This window comes from Cucurbita pepo, unplaced genomic scaffold (assembly GCF_057944985.1).
Source record: "Cucurbita pepo subsp. pepo isolate OVF unplaced genomic scaffold, ASM5794498v1 scafford_15, whole genome shotgun sequence".
Taxonomy (NCBI): Eukaryota; Viridiplantae; Streptophyta; class Magnoliopsida; order Cucurbitales; family Cucurbitaceae; genus Cucurbita; species Cucurbita pepo.
This window is the reverse complement of record NW_028257920.1, coordinates 137088-160806: the sequence shown is the minus strand read 5'-3', so window position 1 is coordinate 160806 and position 23719 is coordinate 137088.

Genomic DNA, 23719 nt, shown 5'->3' with positions numbered 1-23719 from the left:
TTGCATTTGCATGTTCTTGCATTTCACCCCCAATAGTGGGGTCACTTACTGAGTATTTCTTAAAATACTCAAGCCACGTGCTACCTTTATTTCAGATTAAGGCAAGGCATTCCTGTACGGCTGACGACGACATCACAACTTGAAACTATGGCATATGCATAGAGTAGTCGTATTTATTTTCTTAGACTTAGACTAGGATAGGATATTTTTAATTTAAACGTTCATTTATTTTATTTAGCCTTTTGTTGTTTTGTTTTTAAAGTTGTTTTCGAAACACGTAAGTCCATGGCTGTGTTTTAAGCTGAAGGTTATGATTCATGAAAGTTTAAATGTAGTATTTCCGCATTCAATATTTATGATATGTATACAGTCGCGACCTTAAATTAAGTAGAAAATTTCGAGTCGTTATAAATGAACTATCCCAAAGATCAAAAGGTGACTTGTGCATCGTTTATACTAAAAAATGATGCGGAGTTATAGTCGGGGGATAACCGGGGGATTCTCAGCCAAGATGGAAGTGTGATACAATAAACCAACTTTTAGCTTTTATGTTTAATATAGTTGATGTATTAAATATTAATGTGAACGGTTCAGATTAAGTTTTTTTTTTTTTATTATTTTTTTTGTCTTTTTATATTTAATATATTAAATAAACACTTTAAATTAAATATATTTTTTTCTATTTGTATTTATTTAACATATTAAATATTTATTCCAACCCTTCAAATTAGTTCTATTTTCTTAGATTAAATTTTAATTTGTATCATTCAAATTTTTCTTTTAACTAAATTAAAGTCTTAATTAATCAATTTTCATTGGTTAACTATATATTTAGAGTTGCACTTTTATGGATGGTATAACAAGTTGTGTCAATTGATATAATCATTACAAAAAAGTCAATCATTCACAATTTTTTCGTAATTACAGCTGGGTCAAAAGTTCGTTATACCCCTTAATTATATCTTTCACCTTTAAGTATCACTGATTCTCTAATGAACCATTTGTTAATGATTCAATCATAAACTAAGTCCCTCTCGAGCCAGTAAGAGGAGTGGGCCTCATTGTTCAAATCTCAAAATCAACACTAAAGGAAACTACTCATCTACTTATATACATGAGAATGGGTGAAAGTCATCGCATGAAATTATGTTCCCATCTCCCATTTGGTCAAGTACTGAAAATGGAAGGCATAATGATTAGGTTACGAAAGTCATTCTCATCCATACAAATAAAAGAATAACCTTCATAGACAAGTGTTCGTAACTCACTAAGAATTAAAATCAAGTCGCATATGATCATCTGTGAAATATTAATCTTCCCAATTAATGAATTTATAAATAGAGATTAAATATTTCGTGATTCAGTTTTATACAAACTAATTGTATAGGATTATCTCACTCACATGTCTTTGTTCCCTTCACTTTGAAAGGTTGACCTATTTCTTAACATTCCAAACAAGGTTATATAAATATACATGTCAATTTAAAATGATTTTTATTAGGCATAAATTGACCAATATAAAATATAATACACAATAGGGATGTTCAAAAAACTCGATGATCAGAAAAATTCGATCAACCCAACTCTACAGTTTGGGTTGAATTGTGAACTTATTTGGGTTAGATTTGGTTCAAATAAATGAAAATTTTATAAATAAAGTTGGTTCATGATTGAGTTTATCTAACTAACTTGATGTAATAACGAAGAAATTAGAAGAAAAAAACTGACATTGTCCCACATCCCTTAAGTTAGAACTTTGGAGTTGGCCTCTCGTGTAAAATGGAGATACCTTACTTCATTTTATCATCTCACTTCAAAGGTTTGAAGCTAGTCGGAGAATAAATTTTCTGAGGTCTTCAAGCCAGCATTCTGTTTAATCCGACTTGGGTCTCATAACTCGGACCCTTTCCTTCAAATTTCAACTATTCGGAAGCATTTAAGGTTAGTATGACTACTTTTAACTAGTTTAAATTTTGAGTTTAAGGTTAGTATGACTACCTTTTAACTAATTCAAATGTTCAGAGTCTTAAATTATTTAGGTATAATTAGGCTTAAACTACCTTTTAAGTAGTTTAAATTATTTATGTATAATTAGGCTTAACTATCTTAAAATATTAGAAATATGATTAAATTATACCTTTTAACTAGTTTAAATTTTTAGAGTTAAGTTTAAATTATTTATGCATTTAGTAAGTTGCCTTGGGAGCATTATGGTCATTTTATACCGTTATTTGGTTTACTACTCAACTTTGTGCAATGACTATCAAATTGCATATATAATCTTAACATACCCTAGTATGCTCAGAATTAAAAGTTCATGGGCAGCAAAATTCATTTAGTGGGTTATTTTGATGTTACTTAAATCTCAAGAAATTTGATCCGTTTAGGGTCTTAACTCATGGTTCTTAATATTTTTCTTTCATATATCTTTAATTCATACTTGGTTTAATGTTTATATAAAAATTCAAGCAATTCCTACAAGTATTTCTTAAGAAAATTCTGATGGTTACTTACCTCATAGTTGACGTACGGGACCTCCATTCTCGAGAAATTGGTATCCCAATTGCTTCAAATTTTCTTTGACACAATCCTTGGGGTGTCAAGTTTCTATAACCATAAATTTTTCATGACAACTTGAATAGAAGAGGATTAAAATTAAGAAAAATTGAGGGAGGGTCACGGTTCGGTTTGACATGGGGGGTTCAACTGAACTGGCCACGTCATCATCCTCTTCCTCTGTAAAGAGGAAGACGCGCATGTCCAATAGCGCTGCCATTTTAAAATGCCTCTCACCTGCTCTAATCATGACATTGCTCTCCTTGATTTCTTCATGAAACTTAAAATGGAGTTACAAGGAAGAGCTTGGGATTGACTTCATACCTTCTCGTGAATTGTAGCCTAAGATATTTGCCTCCAAAGTTGGTTGGAAAACTAATACTTCCCTGTAGTTAAATGAATTAGTTTGAACGAACGTCTTTAAGTGTGTGGCATTAATGTTTATAAATTCATCTCAATCTACAGCTCACCCAAAAAAGGAGAGAATTGACTTGTTGGGCAACTCGATCTTGGAAGTTTTAGCTCTAGATTTCTCTCCTATATCTCTTCCCTCCTCTTTAGATGGAAGAATCGAAGAACGAAGAAAATAGGGGAAGAGAGAGAAGATATGATCCAAAATTTTGAGTCACATTCTTACCCTATATTCTATCCATTTCAATTTTGTATGAACATTTTCTAACTCCACAAATTTTTCTTACCATTCTATCTTTTTTAAACTTTTTTGATTGATGATGTTATTATTTTTACAAAACGCGTACGCTATGAATATGAAGTTGATGATCATCATCATGCCTCGCATAACACTCGAGATTTGCTAACCTACGAACGTCTGGCTATGGACAATTAACCCGACTATGGTTAGTCTAGGGGGCGTGCGAACCGTCTGAAGACTCTCGCTCGCACGCACATCTAATTTTGTCGGAACTAGAGGCCACCCCTATGATGGTTTTAATGGTAGGTCCTTAAGTATGTGTTGCATGTGTTTGCATTTCGTGACCCTAATAGTGGTGAGTATCGTTAGATCGACATAAGACACAACCCTAAGAGCATGAAAATGATATTAATATAAATATCCATGAGTATGTGTTACCTAGAGTAACAAAGAGATGAGACTAGAGGGGTGTGTCAAAAAAGACATTATGATGGATTTAGAGGAACCTCATGCATGTTCTAAGTTCATAAGCATAGGGATACTTCCCCTAGAGATGATGAGCGCGAACGCACACAATATGATGATGAGTGCGAATGCGCATAGATGAGGGTGTTCATGAGGCGCATGACACTGTGGGGTTACGCTAACCTCAAAACATCACTACAGATTAGCTTGACCAGAGGGTCCAGGGGGTGTGTGAGCGCCCTAGAGATTCACAATCGCACATGTGAATAGTGTGTAGGAAAGTACTACACATCCAATTTGTCCGAGACTGGAGGCCACCCCTATGATGTTAGAGATAGGTCTCTAAATCATGATTGCATGTGTTTGCATTTGCATGACCCCCTATAGTTGGGCCACTTACTGAGTATTCTTCGAAATACTCTGGTCGTGTGCCATATCATTTTTTAGGTAAAGGCAAGGCGCACTTGTATGGAGTACGGCGACATCGCAAGCAGAGACTGTGGCACGTGCATGTGGTAGATTCATATTTAAATTTCTAGGTTTAGGTTAGAATAGGTTGTTATGCATTTCATTGTTTTAAATAACTTCGTATTGCTCTTATTTTCTCTAAATTTTAGTATTTTGTATTTAAATACGTAAGACCATGACTGTGTTTCCAGATAAGATGTTGTTTTAAGCGTTTTTCAAAGTTTACGTTATAAATGATGTTCATGTAAGAGTTATATTTCCACATTATAGAGGAGCATGAGACGTTAGTAGCGACACTATGTAAAAATTTAGGGTCGTTACAGTTGATATCAAAGCTCTAGGTTTTAGATTCTGTAGACTAGCCTACGATGTCGGCTTGACACATTCCATGGTCACAACGTCGATGTCTCGTCACTGTTAGGTACGTCTTGCATAAGATAAGAAAAGAGAAACATTTTCGAACTCGCATGCATTTTTCTGTTGATATTACTGAAATTGTTGTGATATTTCATATATTTATTATAGAGTATGATGTGATTTGTTGTATGCTGGGTAATTTTGTTTGCAATATGATGTGACTTTAGTATATGTATTTTTATTAATATATATGCATAGTGGTGAACCTTAGATTTAAGAGATGCTATCTTGGTTTCTAGAACCATGCTGCCTAGACCACGCAAAAGAGTAAGACAAGGAAGGCGATGATCTCCTATTAGAGGTAGAGGGCGAGGTGAGGCTGAAGAGAGTCCACCTCAAGAAGGATTAGAGACGGGGTTTGAATTAAATCCCTTATTGCATGAAATGTCTGTATGCACCCCTTCGGGGGTAGACTTAGTAGCTAGGGATAGAGTAAAGAATGACCAAGTAATCATAGGTAGTCTCGATGATGAAAGCAAAGAGGTTAGTCCAACAAGACGGATGGGCTATATTAGCATTTGTCGTATACGTAAGAGGAAAACAAAAGACTATAGAAAACGTGCCAATAGTAAACGAGTTCCCAGATGTATTTCCGGATGATCTACCTGGAATACCCCCTTCATGAGCAATCGACTTCGTCATCGAACACAAGCTAGGAACTAGGCCTATTTTCAAAGCACCTTATCACATGGTGCTAGCAGAGTTGAAGGAACTCAAGGCATAATTACAAGACTTACTGAATAAAGGGTTCATTCGACCTAGCGTATCCCCCTAGAGTGCGCCAGTGTTGTTTGTTAAGAAGAAAGATGGATCGATGCGTCTATGCATCAATTAAAGAGAGCTAAATAAGAGAACCATAAAGAACAAATACCCTCTGCCTAGAATGGAAGACTTATTCGATCAACTCAGAGAGGCAACAATATTTTCTAAGATAAATCTGCGGTCAGGTTACCATTAAATAAAGATTAAAGAAAAAGACATACAATAGACAGCATTTAGGACGAGGTACGATCACTATGAGTTAGTAGTGATGTCATTTGGCCTCACCAATGCTCCAACTGTGTTAATAATGTTAATGAACCGAGGGTTCAAGGATTGTCTTGACACTTTTGTGATCGTGCTCATTGATGACATCCTAGTGTACTCGAAAATAGACCAGGAACACTTCTGAAAAATCCTAGCGACTCTAAGAGAGAACAAGTTATACGCAATGTTCTCAAAGTGTGAATATTGGTTACGACAAGTCTTTTTCCTAGGACACATCGTGACAAAGGACGGAGTATCCGTAGATCCCATTAAGGTCGAAGCGATCACAAAGTGGGAACGCCCAACTACGATAACATCAGTACAGAGTTTCTTAGGACTTGCAGGATACTATCGATGGTTTGTGCAGGACTCCACTAGGATAGCCTCGCCTTTGACACAGTTAATGAGAAAAGGGGTTTCATTCATATGGAATGATGCTTGTGAGGCAAGCTTCCAAAACCAAAGAGAGAGATTGGTAACAGTCCAGGTACTCATAGTACCTGAAAGCTCCGAAGGGTACGTAATCTATAGTGATGCATCCATAAAGGGACTAGGATGTGTGTTAATGCAACATGTAAGGTTGTTGCATACTCGTCCCGTCAACTAAAAGAATACGAAAAAAATTACCCTACCCACGACCTAGAGTTGACAGTTGTAGTGTTCGCACTAAAAATTTGGCGACACTTCTTGTATGAAGAGAAACTCAAAGTTTTTCCAACCACAAGAGTTTAAAATATTTCTTCACCTATTAAGAGTTAAATATGAGGGAGAGAAGGTGACTAGAATTGGTGGGACTACGATGTAGATATCCAGTACCACCCTAGAAAAACAAACGTGGTCGCAGACTTAGAGTAGAAAGACGGCCTACTCGTCAACCCTCATTACAAGGAAAGTAAGGGTACAAATAGAATTTGAGCAAGGCAGCATAGCTGTAGCGAGCGAGGGAATCATAGCACAGCTGGCCAGACTCATAGTGCAACCTACTCTTAAGCAGAGAATTATTACCTCCCAACGAGAGGATCCTAATGTACAGAAAGTCCTAGGCAGCTAGACAAAAGTCCAGTAGACGGATTCTCAAAGTCCTCAGATGAAGAACTATTGTATCAGGGATGCCTATGTGTCCTGGCAATAGAGGAGTTAAGAAAGAGATACTGACGGAAGCTCACACCTTGCCATTAGCCATGCACCAGGAGGTACTAAGATGTACCAAGATTTCAAACAACATTTTGGTGGAGGATAAGGAACTTTAGGGGTAAAACAACATAAGGAACAAGAAGTAACTTTAGGGGTAAAACGGTAAATTGACCTAGCTCTAGTTACGAACAACCTGTGAAGGATCGACCTACTAATCATGGTTATATCAAATGGACAGAAATATATCTATAGTGAGGGGAGTGCAACTACTAGGCTATAGTGGAGTGTCCTAGTAGTTAACGAATGTTGGTTAACAAGGTTAATGAGTTTAGCCGGTTAATCTTGGATCGTTGGAGCCCATGATCTATACGTCCATTAGGTCCCTCTGCTAGCTCATATCGGACTAAACCATAGAACAGTCTGACGAGTGAGTTCGAAGTGTTCGAATTCAAATTAGGGAACATGCGCTACATATATATGATATATTTAACCGCATTTTTGTTTTATTTACGAATTAAACAAAAGGAGAGAATCTGAGATATTTAAATAAGATTTAAATATCTTAATCAATTATGTGTCGGAGTTGATTGGGATTGGCATTTGAATTAATATTAAATATTAATTAAATAGTTTAATTAATCATTTAATGTTACTTTAATTTGAAATTCATTATTCAAATTAATTGTTGAATTAAAATGAAGAAAGTCAAAATGTTGACTTCATTTAATGGAAAAATCCATGTTAGTGGAATTTTGAGTGTCAAAATTTGGTTAACTCAAATATGCATGCTTGCCACATAATCCCAAACATTTGAGTGGAATTTTAAGCGTCAAAATTTGGTGATCTCAAATTTGCATGAACATGCAAACATGACTCTTTAAATAGAGTGATCATGGTACATGGAAGGTCTTCTTCTTCTTGGTGAAAAACCATGACAAAAGCCTCTCACAAACACTCTCTTCATATATACAAAATCCCTCCCAAGTTTAGTCACTCACCGGATTCCACAATCCCGTTCTAAGGTCGAAGGATAGTGGAGAAGATACTAGTAGTTGTTCGAAACCGGTTCGTGAGGAAAAAGAAGTTTGAACTACAAAAGGTTAGTATTCAAACTCATTAAGTTTTAATACTTATGAACATGCTAGTTATTTACTATAATTGATGTTCTAAAAGTGCCTAAGATCCAAATTGCTTCCGCGTGTGTTATATTAGCACCATCAATGTTATGTATATGTTATGATACGTGAATGATGGTTAGGATACGTTCCTATAACGGTATGACTCGGATTCGTAAATAAAACGATATGGTTAGGATGTGTTCCTATAACGGTAAGACTAGCATACATTCATGAAACGACGTGAACTAAGATATGCATATGGAAATGATATGACTAGCATAAAATACAATCTCGACGTATGCATGAAAGTATGATAAACGATATGAGAAATGATATGAAAAACGATATGATATGTTCGCTAGAGGGATTGTATTAAACAATAATAAAAATGAAAAAAAAAATGTACCCCCCTTAACGGGTGTCCGGGGCACTGAGAGCTACTAGAGAATGAAAGAAGGGTTAGGTCCTTGTACGTTATGATGATAGGTCCCGTAATTGTAAGTTAAGGTGAGTGGAAGAGTCACTCAAGTGACTATGAGTCAAGTCATATAATGTAGTTTTATGTTGACTACAAAGGGAGTCAAACCCACAACCTTCTAATCCAAAGTTAGACACACTAATCCACTACCCTATGCAATCATTTTTCAAAGTTTATGCAAATACATTAATATAAATATATATTTTTATACTTTTATGTTTGAATTCCTACTTATCATACTCTGATGGAAAGTATGGGGACCTGATGCATAATTGTGTGTTCATGTGTATCGAGATACTGCCCCATTATGATGAGCACGGACCCGTACTTCATGAGACTGATTGTTATCATCTTGTTCGCCATAATGCTACGACAATCACTATTCCCTACGGGTGTCCAGCAACAACTCTTAGAGAGTGCTAGCCAGACAAGTAGGCGTAGGGAGCGTGCGAGCCTGCCTAGTGGGCCCATGTTCGTAGGTGTGGGCCATGTGTAGAGAAGTATTACACATCTAATTTAGCCTGAACTAAAAAGCCTTCAAGAGAATGAAATGAACTCTTGTACAGTTGATGACTACATTTCATGTGACTTCATTTCATAACGCCAATAGTCGGGCCACTTATTGAGTACAGGGGTTCCTACACACGGCCCACAAGTCACATTAAAGACCATGGAACTTGTGTTACGATAAGTTGCATTTATTTATTTTGTAGTCCTTAAGTTAGATTAGGACATTGTTTTATTCTTTTTTTGTTTTATATAAATTTCACGTTGTTTATTTTTCGCTATTTTTTTTAAGGTTTTATTGCGAATGATTAAGTCCATGACATGGTGTTATGAATTATTTAAATGAATTTTTCACACAAAAAAGGTCATGTCATGCATATCGACTCTATTTGAGTAGGAAAAAAAATGTTATTGTTGAGTGTTCTATTGTTGACTGAGTCATTTGTCTATCATGAGTAATTATGTGTTGACTATAGATCATGTCACCTAGAGAATGTGGAAGAGGACGTACGGAAAAAAGACGCCCCCTGTTAAAGGACGGGGTAGGGGTAGAGGGAGTCCACCTCCAGCGACGCACCGGCTACTTGAATGGACCCCATGACGACCCTTATTTTCGAATCATTCTACGTTGTGATGCAAACGATGGTGACCACCCAACAGACCAACAGTACGCAGTCCATGCGAGAAGCAAGGTATGCGAGATTTCAAGCGATAGATTCTCACACCTTTAATGGTGCCTTAGGTGACCCAACAAAGGTACAATTGTCAAAATGGTCCATTGAGACAATTTTCCTATTAATGATGTAATAGTCTAAAAAATCATAAATAAATAAACAAATAAAAACAATTATAAAATAAGATTAGGTTATAAAAAAATAATAATAAATAAACAAAAAAAAGAAGGAACAACCCTCTCACTAACCTCTTATGTCTTTCCTAAGTAATCTCTTAAAAACAATTATAAAATAAGATTAGGTTATAAAAAAATAATAATAAATAAACAAAAAAAAGAAGGAACAACCCTCTCACTAACCTCTTATGTCTTTCCTAAGTAATCTCTTTCCTCAGTTATCTCTCCTCAACCCATCCCTTGCCGAGAAAGTCACCATTGGAAAAAAAAGAACAGAAAAACAACAATTGTTAGATTTACTTATGAAAAAATGAGAACCGCTCTTACCCAGTTGAGATTCACCTATAGAGAGATTTACATGAAGATAGATATGGTCATTAAGGTATATATTAAATCTTCATTTCTCTTATCCTATTTCTTTTTTTAGAAATCACCCTACTGTAGTTAGATCTTCATTAAATCATTACAATGGTTTAGGTTTGAGTTAGAAACTAAACGTTAATCATGTCAAACAAAAGAAGGTGGAGTATGCTCGTCTAACAAGGAAGGTGGCCCAACGGTGTGCGAACTGACTGGTGAGTCCATACTTGCACGTATGGGCTATGTGTAGAGTATATGATACACGTCCAAATTACCCGTTAGGACAGTACCGTAGGAAAATGGATTTAAATGTAGGTCCCGTCATTGCATTCGCATGTTCTTGCATTTAACCCCCAATAGTGAGGTCACTTACTGAGTATTTCTTAAAATACTCAAGCCACGTGCTACTTTATTTCAGATTAAGGCAAGGCATTCTTGTACGGCTGACGACGACATCGCAACTCGAGACTATGACACATGCATAGAGTAGTCGTATTTATTTTCTTAGACTTAGACTAGGATAGGATGTTTTTAATTTAAACGTTCATTTATTTTATTTAGCCTTTTGTTGTGTTATTTTTAAAGGTGTTTTCGAAACACGTAAGTCCATGACTGTGTTTTAAGATGAAGGTTATGATTCATGAAAGTTGAAATGAAGTATTTCCGCACTCAATATTTATGATATGTATACAGTCGCAACCTTAAATTAATTAGAAAATTTTGAGTCGTTATAAATGAACTGTCTGGATGATCAAAAGGTGACTTGTGCATCGTTTATACTAAAAAATGATGCGGAGTTATAGTCGGGGGATAACCGGGGGATTCTCAGCCAAGATGGAAATGTGATACAATAAACCTACTTTTAGCTTTTATGTTTAATCTAGTTAACATATTAAATATTAATGTGAATGGTTCGATTAAGTTTCTTTTTTTTTTTTTTTTTTTTTTATCTTTTTATATTTAATTATCTAATATATTAAATAAACACTTTAAATTAAATATATTTTTCTCCATTTGTATTTATTTAACATATTAAATATTTATTCCAACCCTTTAAATTATATCTATTTTCTTAGATTAAATTTTAATTTATACCCTTCAAAATTTTCTTTTAACTAAATTAAGGTTTTAATTAATCAATTTTCATTCGTAAACTATATATTTAGAGTTGCACTTTTATGCACGGTAGAACAAGTTGTGTCAATTGATATAATCATTACAAGCAAGTCAATCATTCACAATTTTTTCGTAATTACAGCTGGGTCAAAAGTTCGTTATTGCCCTCAATTATATCTTTCACCTTAATACCACTGATTCTCTAATGAACCATTTGTTTCTGATTCAATCATAAGCTAAGTTCCTCTCGAGCCCGTAAGAGGGGTGGGCCCCATTGTTCAAATCTCAAAATCAACACTAAAGGAAACTACTCATCTACTTACCATATATGAGAATGGGTGAAAGTCATCTCGTGAAATTATGTTCCCATCTCCTGTTTTGTCAAGTACTGAAAATGGCATGCATAATAATTAGGTTACGAAAGTCATTCTCACCCATACAAATAAAAGGATAACCCTCATAGACAAGAGTTCATAACTCAATAGGAATTAAAATCAAGTCGCATATGATCATTGGAGAAATGTTAATCTTCTCAATTAATGAATTTATAAATAGAGATTAAATATTTAGTGATTCAGTTTTATACAAACTAATGGTATAGAAATAGTTAGTGATTCAGATTAAATAGTTAGTTTTATACAAACTAACTCACATATCTTTGTTCCCTACACTTTGAAAGGTTGACCTATTTCTTAACATACCAACCAAGGTTATATAAATATACATGTCAATTTAAAATGATTTTTATTAGGCATAAATTGACCAATATAAAATATAATACACAATAGGGATGTTCAAAAAACTCGATGATCAGAAAAATTCGATCAACTCAACTCTATAGTTTGGGTTGGATTGTGAACTTATTTGGGTTGGATTTGGTTCAAATAAATGAAAATTTTATGAATAAAGTTGGTTCATGATTGAGTTTATCTAACTAACTTGATGTAATAACCAAAAAATTAGAAGAAAAAAAATGACATTGTCTCACATCCCTTAAGTTAGAAGTAGGCCTCCCGTGTAAAATGGAGACACCTTACTTCATTTTATCATCCCACTTGAAAGGTTTGAAGCCAGTCGGAGAATACATTTTATGAGGACTTCAAGCCAGCATTCTGTCTAATCCGACTTGGGTCTCATAACTCGGACCCTTTCCTTCTAAGGTCTCATAACTCGGACCCTTTCCTTCTAATTTCAACAATTCGAAAGCATTTAAGGTTAGTATGACTACCTTTTAACTAATTCAAATTTTGAGTTTAAGGTTAGTATGACTACCTTTTAACTAATTCAAATTTTAAGAGTCTTAAATTGTATAATTAGGCTTAGCTATCTTAAAATATTAGAAATATAATTAAATTATATCTTTTAACTAGTTTAAATTTTTAGAGTTAAGTTTAAATTATTTATGTATAATTAGACTTAAACTAGTTTAAAATAACCGGAGTATATTTAAATTATTTTATGTAAAATTAAGCTTAGTTATGCAAGATTGTTCTCCCAAAAAAAAAATATATATAAATTTTAATGTTTTAAAAAATAGCCGTAGGAATTTTTCATAAAAGTTTTCCACTATCCTATGGTATTGCTCGAACTAGAAAACTTTAATATGTTAGACTAACATGATAAACCAACTACACCACAACATTATGATATACTAATTTATAAATACAAATTTATTCTATATTATGATATAATGTTATAAAACCCACCGGAGTAAAAAGAAAAAAGAAAGATAAAATTAGAATTTCAAATCTCTATATTTTTTTTCTAGAATTGATTGAATAGTATTTATATCCTACTTTTAGCAATACATGAAGCTCTTTAATCTTAATATTGGCTTCTAAAAAGTTGACTACTTATTAGGGACAACTATACAACTCAGAAAATTAATGTCTGGACCCTTTCAATAGAAGCAAATTAGATAATGGTTAGTTTTAATCGACCATATGGTGAGAGTTAAAACCACTTAAAACTGGTCTTTAGATAATGAAAGACACTATGGATTTGGGAGTTCTTTATTGAAAAGAGGATAATCGAGAGTTAATAACATATACTAACATGATTATTCACTATGCTATGCAGTAATTTTTAAAAGTTTATGCTTATACTTTAATATAAATATATATTTTTATACTTCTACGTTTGAATTTCCACCTATCATACTATGATAGAAAGTATGGAGACTTGATCAATAACTGTGTTCACGTGCATCGAGATACTTCTTCATTATGGTGAGTACGGACACGTAGACCATGATACTGATTATGACCATCATGTTCGTCATAATGCTACGACGACTGCTATTCTCTCTAGGTGTCAAGCAATAGCGCATTAGCGAGTGCTAGCCCGACCAGCAGGCCTAGGAGGCGTACGAGCCCATCTTGTGGATTCACGTTCGCACGTGTGGGCCATGTGTACAGAAGTATTATACATGATGTTTTTAATGATAGGTCCCACCATGTTGTATGTGACTCCATTTCATAACCCCGATTTCAGAACCATGGAACTTGTGTTACGATAAGTTGTATTTTATTTATTTTGTAGTCCTTAAGTTTGATTAGGGCATCATTTTAATGCTTTTTTGTTTTATACAAATTTCATGTTGTTTATTTTTAGTTGTTTTGTTTTAAGGTTTTATTATGTATGTTTAAGTCTATGACATCGTGTGTTATGAATTATTTAAATGAATGTTTTCGCAAAAAAATGTCAGGTCAGGTCATTCACATCGTAGCGACTCTATTTTAGTAGAAAAATAGGGTCATTACAATTGGTATCAAAGCCCTACGTTACAGATTCTGTTGTCTAGCATACGAGGTAGTGTTAGTACGTTCCATGGTCCCACTGCAGATAGTCCGTCGCCGTCAAGTACGTCATACGTAAATTAATAAAAAAAGATATTGAATGTTATTGTCAAGTGTGATATTGTTGAATCAGTCGTGTGTTTTTAATGATATAGTGTATGACATATTTTTTGTACCGAGAGATCCTCACTTAAGAGTAATTACGGGTTGATTATAGATCATGTCACCTAGAGGACGTGGAAGGGGGTGTAGGGGAAGTAGATGACCCCCTCTTAGAGGATGGGGTAGAGGTAGAGGGAGTCCACCTCGTGAAGGATCAGTAACTCAAACCGACACAACAATGCCACCCCTAGTGGCACCGACGTCTAGAATGGACCCTAAGACTACCATGATTTGGGAATCATTCTAGGTTGGGATGCAAATGGTGGTGACCATCCAGTAGATCAACAGTACGCAGTCATTGTGAGAAGCGCTGTATGCAGGATTTCAAGGGATAGATCCTCGTACCTTTAATGGTGCCTCACGAGACCCAACAAAAACACAATTGTGGCAATCATCAATTAAGACAATCTTCTTATTAATGAACTGTCTGGATGATCAAAAGGTGACATGTGCATCATTTATGTTGAAAAATGATGCGGAGTTATGGTCGGGGTATAATCGGGAGATTCTCAGCCAAGAATGGAAGTGTGATACAATAAATATATTTTTTACTTTTATGTTTAATATAGTTAATATGTTAAATATTAATGTGAACACACGAGATTATTATTATTATTTTGTCTATTTATATTTAATATATCTAATATATTCAATAAACACTTTAAACTAAATATATTTTTTTCTATTTGTATTTAATATATTAAATATTTATTTGAACACTTTAAATTAGATCTATTTTCTTCTTTATATTTGATATATCTAATATACTAAATTCTAAATTTTAATTTTTCTTTTAACTAAAGTGAACCTTTTAGTGTTATGAGGAGTTATCAAAAAGATTCAAGGACCAAAAATTAAATAATTAAACTCTTTAATTAAATTTTTTTTATTGTTAACTATAGGTCACTCAACTATATATTTAGAGTTGCACTTTTATGCACGGTAGGAGAAGTTGTGTCAATTGATATAATCATTACAAACAAGTCAATCATTGCACTTCATACATTCCAAGCGGCATAGTCTCAATACCTACAGTCGAGGGTTCATACGTTGAAAGCTACGAAGTCTAAGTTAGGAACATGCTATACCTATAGAGCTTGTATAGTATTTTTCTTGGTTCTCAGTTTTCAACATTATGTAAATTCTAAAGTTTGTAATTTCTAGAAACATAAGTCGTATCATGCATTCGTAGGCTCTAACTTTGTTTAGGTTTCAAAATTGTTCTAATTAAACTTGTATTAAGAAATTTGATTTAGGATATAAGATTAGTTATGAAATATATTTTATAGAGTGGTCATTATTTAGGATTTTTCCTCCCTTTTAGAAATTGGTTGTCAGTCCCTGGTGGAATGTACTAATTTTTATTTATAGTATATCCTATAGAACACATTAGTTCATTTAGTCTTGTGGATCAATGTCACTAGCCTTCTCAGCATCATTTAGCCTGTCCGATGGATTTCTTGAGTGTTCGTGTTTATTTATGACATGAAACTACTCGAAGCATGGGTCTACTTATTGATACGTTCTGAAAAGCCCCCTTAAATCCATTTGATTTCTTTTTTACCGACAAAAACTCGTGCTTGAAAATAAATATAGTTATTGTGAATAAAAAATGAAACAATGAGATTATGGATTTCTTTTATTTCTACGATTTAGTTGGTTGCTTGTATCCTATTTAAACATGAACATTAATGAAAATTGGACTTTCTCAGTTATGTTTCTCATTCTTAGCATGGTATCAAAGCTTCTAATTTTTAACAACTTGAAAATTTGAAAATATCTTTATGCCCTTGTGAATAGGCATTGTAAGAAGTAGTAAGTCATTTACCTCTGAAAATGCTCCAATACCTTTTAGACTTAGTATGTCATCAATCATAATAACTAAAAAAATAAAAAAATAAAAGGGCCTACTACAAAGTTTCATAGCTTTTAGAGGTCATTTACATCATGAACCGAAGGTAAGTTGCCTTAAGGGCATTATGGTCATTTTATTCCGTTATTTGGTTTAACTACTCAACTTTGTGCAATGACTATCAAATTGCATATATAATCTTAACATACCATAGTATGATTAGAATTAAAACTTTGGCCGAAATTCATTTCGTGGGTTATTTTGATGTTACTTAAATCTCAAGAAATTTGATCGGTTTAGGGTCTTAACTCATGGTTCTTGATATTTTTCCTTCATATATATTTAATTCATACTTGATTTAATGTTTATATAAAAATTCAAGCAATTCCTACAAGTATTTCTTAAGAAAAGTCTAAGATGGTTACTTACCTCGTAGTTGACCTCTGGAACCTCCGTTCTCGAGAAATTGGTATCCTAATTGCTTCAAATTTTCTTTGACACAATCCTTGGGGTGTCTAGTTTCTATAACCATAAAGTTTTCATGACAACTGGTCTAGAAGAGGATTAAAATTAAGAAAAATATAGGGAGGGTCACGGTTCGATTTGACATGGCGGGTTCAACTTAATTCGCCATGTCATCATCCTCTTCCTCTTTTAAGAAGAAGACGCGCATGTCCAATAGCGCCGCCGTTTTAAAACGCCTCTCACCTGCTCCAATCATGACATTGCTCCGCTTGATTTCTTCATGAAACTTAAAGATTGTGTTACAAGGAAGAGCTTGGGATTGACTTCATACCTTCTCGTGGATTGTAGCCTAAGTTATTTGCCTCTAAAGTTCATCGGAAAACTAATACTTACCTCTAGTTAAATGAGTTGGTTTGAACGAACATCTTTGAGTGTGTGCATCAATCTCGCCAGCTCTAATCATGGTATTGCTCCCCTTGATTTCTTCATGAAACTTAAAAATGGTGTTACAAGGAAGAGCTTGAGATTGACTTCATACCTTCTCGTGAATTGTAGCCTAAGTTATTGTGTTTTCCAGATAAGAAGTTGTTTTAAGCGTTTTTCAAAGTTTACACTATAAATGATGTTCATATAAGAGTTATATTTCCACATTATAGATGAACATGAGACGTTAGTAGCGATACTAAGTATGTGGAAATTTAGGGTCGTTACAGTTAATATCAAAGCTCTAGGTTTTAGATTCTGTAGACTAGCCTACGATGTAGGCTTGGCACATTCCATGGTCCCATCAGGTACGTCTTGCATAAGATAAGAAAAGAGAAACATTTTCGAACTCGCATGCATTTTTCTAGTGATATTACTGAAATTGTTGTGATATTTCATGTATTTATTATAGAGTATGATGTGATTTGTTGTATGTTGAGTGATTTTGTTTGCAATATAATGTGACTTTAGTATATGTATTTTTAATAATATATATGCATAGTGATGAACCTTAGACTTAAGAAATGCTATCTTGGTTTCTTGAACCATGCTGCCTAGACCACGCAAAAGAGTAAGACAAGGAAGGGGACGATGTCCTATTAGAGGTAGAGGAGGAGGTGAGGCTGAAGAGAGTTAACCTCAAGAAGGATCACATATGGGGTTTGAATTAGAACCCTTATTGCATGAAATGTCTGTAAGCACCCCTTTGGGGGTAAACTTAGTAGCTAGGGATAGAGTAAAGAATGACCAAGTAATCATAGGGAACCAAACTCTAAGTGTTGACCTGATGGTAGTAAACATGATGGACTTCGACGTCATACTAGGCATGGATTAGCTAGCCGAAAACCATGCTAGTCCTAAGAACTCAAGACGTCATCGAACACGAGCTAGGAACTGAGCCTATTTCCAAAGCACCCTATCACATGGTGGTAACAGAGTTGAAGGAACTCAAGACGTATTTACAAGACTTACTGAATAAAGGGTTCATTCGACCTAGCGTATCCCCTTACAGTGCATCAGTGTTGTTTGTTAAGAAGAAAGATGGATCGATGCGTCGATGCATCGATTACAGAGAGCTAAATAAGAGAACCATAAAGAACAAATACCCTCTGCCTAGAATGGAAGACTTATTCGATCAACTCAGAGAGGCAACAATATTTTCTAAGATAAATCTGCGGTCAGGTTACCATTAAATAAAGATTAAAGAAAAAGACATACCAAAGATAGCATTTAGGACAAGGTACGATCACTATGAGTTCGTAGTGATGTCATTTGGCCTCATCAATGCTCCAACTGTGTTAATAATGTTAATGAACCGAGGGTTCAAGGACTGTCTGGACACTTTTGTGATCGTGCTCATTGATGACATCCTAGTGTACTAAAAAACAGACTTGGAACACATCTGAAAAGTCCTAGCCATCCTAAGAGAGAACAAGTTATACGCAAAGTTCTCAAAGTGTGAATATTGGTTACGACAAGTCTTTTTCCTAGGACAAGTGGCGACAAAGGATAGAGTATCCATAGATCCCACTCAAGTCGAAGCAGTCACAAAGTGGGAACGCCCAACTATGATAACATCAGTACGGAGTTTCTTAGGACTAGCAGGATACTATCGATGGTTTGTGCAGGACTTCGCTAGGATAGTCTCACCTTTGACACAGTTAATGAGAAAAGGGGTATCATTTATATAAAATGATGCTTGTGAGGCAAGCTTCCAGAACCTAAAAGAGAGATTGGTAACAGCCCAGATACTCACAGTACCTGAAAGCACAAAAGGGTACGTAATCTATAGTGACGCGTCCAAGAAGGGACTAGGATGTGTGTTAATGCAACATGTAAGGTTGTTGCATACTCGTCCCGTCAACTAAAAGAATACGAAAAGAATTACCCTACCCACGACCTAGAATTGGCCGCTGTAGTGTTCGTACTAAGGATTTGGTGACACTTCTTGTATGGAGAGAAAACCAAAGTTTTACCAACCAGAAGAGTTTAAAATATTTATTCACATAGAAAGAGTTAAATATGAGGCAGAGAAGGTGACTAGAATTGGTGAAGGACTACGATGTAGATATCTAGTACCACCCTGGAAAAGCAAACGTGGTCGCAGACGCTTTGAGTAGAAAGATGGTCTACTCGTCCGCCCTCATTACAAGGGAAGTAAGGGTACAAAGAGAATTTGAGCAAGCCAGCATAGCTATAGCGACAGAGGGAATCATAGCATAGTTGGCAACACTCACAGTGCAACCTACACTTAGTCAGAGAATTATTATCTCCCAATGAGAGGATCCTAACGTACAGAAAGTCCTAGGCCAGCTAGACAAAAGTCCAATACACGGATTCTCAAAGTCCTCAGATGAAGGACTATTGTATCAGGGACGCTTATTTGTCCTGGCAATAGAGGAGTTAAGGAAAGAGATACTGACAGAAGCTCACAACTTGCCATTTGCCATGCACCCAGGAAGTACTAAGATGTACCAAGATTTAAACAACATTTTTGGTGGAAGAGCATGAAGAGGGACGTGACGAAGTTTATGAGCAAGTGCTTAGTTTTTCAACAAGTAAAAACTCCTAGACAAAAGACAGCGAGGATGTTTTAGCCCTTAAGTATACCAGAGTGGAAGTGGGAAAACATAGAAATGGACTTCATAGTAGGATTACCCAAAACTCTTAAAGGCTATACAACGATCTGGGTAATTATCGATAGGTTGACCAAGTGGGCACACTTCTTACCTGGGAAAGGCAAATATATAGTTGATAACTAGGCACAACTGTATGTGAAGAAATAGTAAGACCTCATGGAGTTCTGGAGTCTATAGTGTCGAATCGAGATCCACACTTTACCTCAGCATTTTGGCTCGGACTTCAAAAAGCATTGGGTACTCAACTCGACTTTGGCACCTCCTTCCACCCCCAAACAGATGTTCAAACTGAGCACCAAAACTTAGAGGACATTCTATGTTCTTGCATATTAGACGTTAAGGGAAGTTGCGCTTTCAAGCCACTATTTGAATGACACCGTTCGAGACCCTTTATGAAAAACGGTGCAGGTCCCCGCTATGTTGGGATGAGGTATGTGAGAGAAAGCTAGTAGGACCTGAGCTAGTCCTTGTCGCCAATGAGACTATCCAAAAAATTTGAGCAAGAATGCGTACCGCTCAACGTAGAAAAATAAAAGTTATGTCAATATAAGACGTAGAAACTTAGAGTTTGAGGTAGGGGACCCAGTATTCCTAAAGGTAGCACCCATGAGAGGCTTCTTAAGGTTTAGCCGTAAGGGCAAATAAGTCCTAGATGCATTGGACCTGTCAAAATTGTCGAGCAAATTGGTATGTAGAGTATAAGTTAGCCCTACCTCCCTACCTCTCAGAAGTACACGAGGTAATTCACGTGTAGATGTAGAGTAAATACATGACGGGCCCTATACACATAATAGACTACGAGCCCCTCCAACTCAATGAAGATTTGAGGTACAAGAAAAACCAATAGAATTTTAACCCAAGAAGTGAAAGTGCTACCCAACCAGGGACATTACGTTCGTTTTGGTGTTGTGTCGGAGCCACCATACCTAGTGGACACGGTGGGTGTAGGAGGATGAAATAAGAGAATAATACCCCGAGTTAGTACAAGAGTTTGAAAATTTTTAGGACGAAAGTTCTTTTTAAGGGTAGATAATGTAACAAATCGAAATTATAAAAAATAAAACTTAGTCTCCGGTAATTCCACGACCCGCGCGGAATCGTGTTCCCCAACCCCTAAAAATGCCTCCCTCAACCTTCAACCATCGCCACACGAACGTCAACAACCTCCCCAAACCGCTCAGAAGAACTACAACCAAAGAAGAGACGAAAAGAAATTCGAGAGAAGGAGAAAATTAAAGAAAAGCTCTAGCTGGGAAACCCATGACGTCGAAACCCTTAGCCTCGCATTTTAACCAAACAGATCAACCATGAAAGATCTCACCGACCTTAGTATATTACCCAAAGAGGATTCACAATGTGCATCGTCGAACTCGGAGAGGGAATTTGAAAAATCGAACTTTTGGAAGAATTTTTGATCTACCTCCACAAACGTCAAACAACCATGAAACTTTGTGAGAAAGAGAAGAAGAAGATGATGATAGAGAGATGAAGAAGATGGCATCAGAAACCGTCGCAGAGAGGAGAGAGAATGGGACATCGGAGAATCGCGCTGAGTTGGGTAAGGAAGACGAATCGTATTGATTCAGGTCAGACGCGAATCGAATACCCGAGACCCAAACCCATTGTAGCCTAATCGTTTAGCCTGTGACCCGTCTCTAGCCTACTTGTAGAACCCAAAGCTCAAATTCCTCCTCGGACCAGTAGCCAAATGTCAATCTAGCCCGCAACGCATGACCCGTGCTTGCCTCTACAAACCCGAGGCCCAAGTTCCCTCGACCCAACCAAACCAGCCGGCAGCCTAACTCACTCGCAGCCCAATCTGTGAACAGAAACCCAGTCAGCAGCCTAGCTGTAAACGCGACTTTGAGCCAACCCAAACCGAACCTCAACCCGAGACGCCTGCATCGACATGGGCTACTCTAGAGCTACCACGTGTCCAGTTGCTATGAAAGCAACCCTTCGGCTTTAGCGGTTTGGACGCTCCGACGACGCTTCGGTGGCTCCACTGCTGTTTTAGCCTAGTTTCCACTGTTTCAATCGTCCTAGATCCATTTTCGGCCCTAGTTAAGGTAATTGAGGTCGTTTTAGAGTCGTATTTCAAATTCATTGAATTATTAGTAATTTAATTGTGAAATACTAATGGAAGGTGGTGAACGGTGTGATAGGAAACAAACTCTGGCACCGTAGGAAACAGCTATCAAGGAACGAGAGCTTATGTTTAGCTAATTAGAGAGTACTTGAGCCAAGGCCAACCAAGTAAGTGGCCTTACTATAGGATACGCTAAAAATTGTATGAGTTATGATGATGTATGAACTGTGTTGTACGATGTCGTATGTTAGTATATGATGATGTATGAGTTGTATCGTATGATGTCATATAACAGTATATAATGATGTATGAGTTGTATCATATGATGTCATATATTAGTGTATGATGATGTATGAGTTATGATGATGTACGGGATATGATGATGTATGAGTTATGATGCTTTATGATGTGCGTAGTATATATATATTTCGATGAATGACGTACTTGATAATGCTTGATGCACTTTATGACAATATGATGAGCATGATAATTGTGTGACGTTTACCGTAATATGATGATATTTTCCATATTGAGCATGCTATATAATGATGAATGCCATGTTTCATCATGTCGTTAGATCGACATACGACACAACCTTAAGAGCATGAAAATGATATTAATATAAATATCCACGAGTATGTGTTACCTAGAGTAACAAAGAGAGGCAATGATATTTTCTAAGATAAATCTGCGGTCAGGTTACCGTTAAATAAAAATTAAGGAAAAAAACGTACCAAAGACACCATTTAGGACAAGGTACAATCACTATGAGTTCGTAGTGATGTCATTTGGCCTCACCAATGCTCCAACTGTGTTAATAATGTTAATGAACTGAGGGTTCAAGGACTGTCTTGACACTTTCGTGATCGTGCTCATTGATGACATCCTAGTGTACTCGAAAACAGACCAGGAACACTTCTGAAAAGTCCTAGCGGCCCTAAGAGAGAACAAGTTATACGCGATGTTCTCAAAGTGTGAATATTGGTTACGACAAGTCTTTTTCCTAGGACACGTGGTGAAAAAGGACGGAGTATCTGTAGATCCCACTAAGGTCGAAGCGGTCACAAAGTGGGAACGCCCAACTACGATAACATCCATACGGAGTTTCTTTGGACTTGCGAATACTATCGATGGTTTGTGCAAAACTCCACTAGGATAGCCTCGCCTTTGAAACAGTTAACGAGAAAAGGGGTTTCATTCATATGGAATGATGCTTCTGAGGCAAGCTTCCAGAACCAAAAAGAGAGATTGATAACAGTCCTGGTACTCACAGTACCTGAAAGCTCTGAATGGTACGTAATCTATAGTGATGCATCCATGAAGGGACTAGGATGTGTGTTAATGCAACATGTAAGGTTGTTGCATACCGTCCCGTCAACTAAAAGAATACAAAAAAAGTTACCCTACCCACGACCTAGAGTTGGCCGTTGTAGTGTTCGCACTAAAAATTTGGCGACACTTCTTGTATGGAGAGAAAACTCAATGTTTTACCAACCACAAGAGTTTAAAATATTTCTTCACCTATTAAGAGTTAAATATGAGGCAGAGAAGGTGACTAGAATTGGTGGGACTACGATGTAGATATCCAGTACCACCCTGGAAAAACAAACGTGGTCACAGACGCTTAGAGTAGAAAGACGGCCTACTCTTCGGCCTTCATTACAAGGAAAGTAAGGGTACAAATAGAATTTGAGCAAGCCAGCACAGCTGTAGCGAGCGAGGGAATCATAGCACAGCTGGCCAGACTCATAGTGCAACCTACTCTTAAGCAGAGAATTATTACCTCCCAACGAGAGGATCCTAACGTACAGAAAGTCCTAGGCTAGCTAGACGAAAGTCCAGTGGACGAATTCTCAAAGTCCTTAGATGAAGTACTATTGTATTAGGGACGCCTATGTATCCTAGCAATAGAGGAGTTAAGGAAAGAGATACTGACGGAAGCTCACACCTTGCCATTTTCCATGCACCCAGGAGGTACTAAGATGTACCAAGATTTAAAACAACATTTCTTGTGGAAGAGCATGAAGAGGGACGTGACCAAGTTTGTGAGCAAATGCTTAGTTTTTCAACAAGTGAAAGCTCTT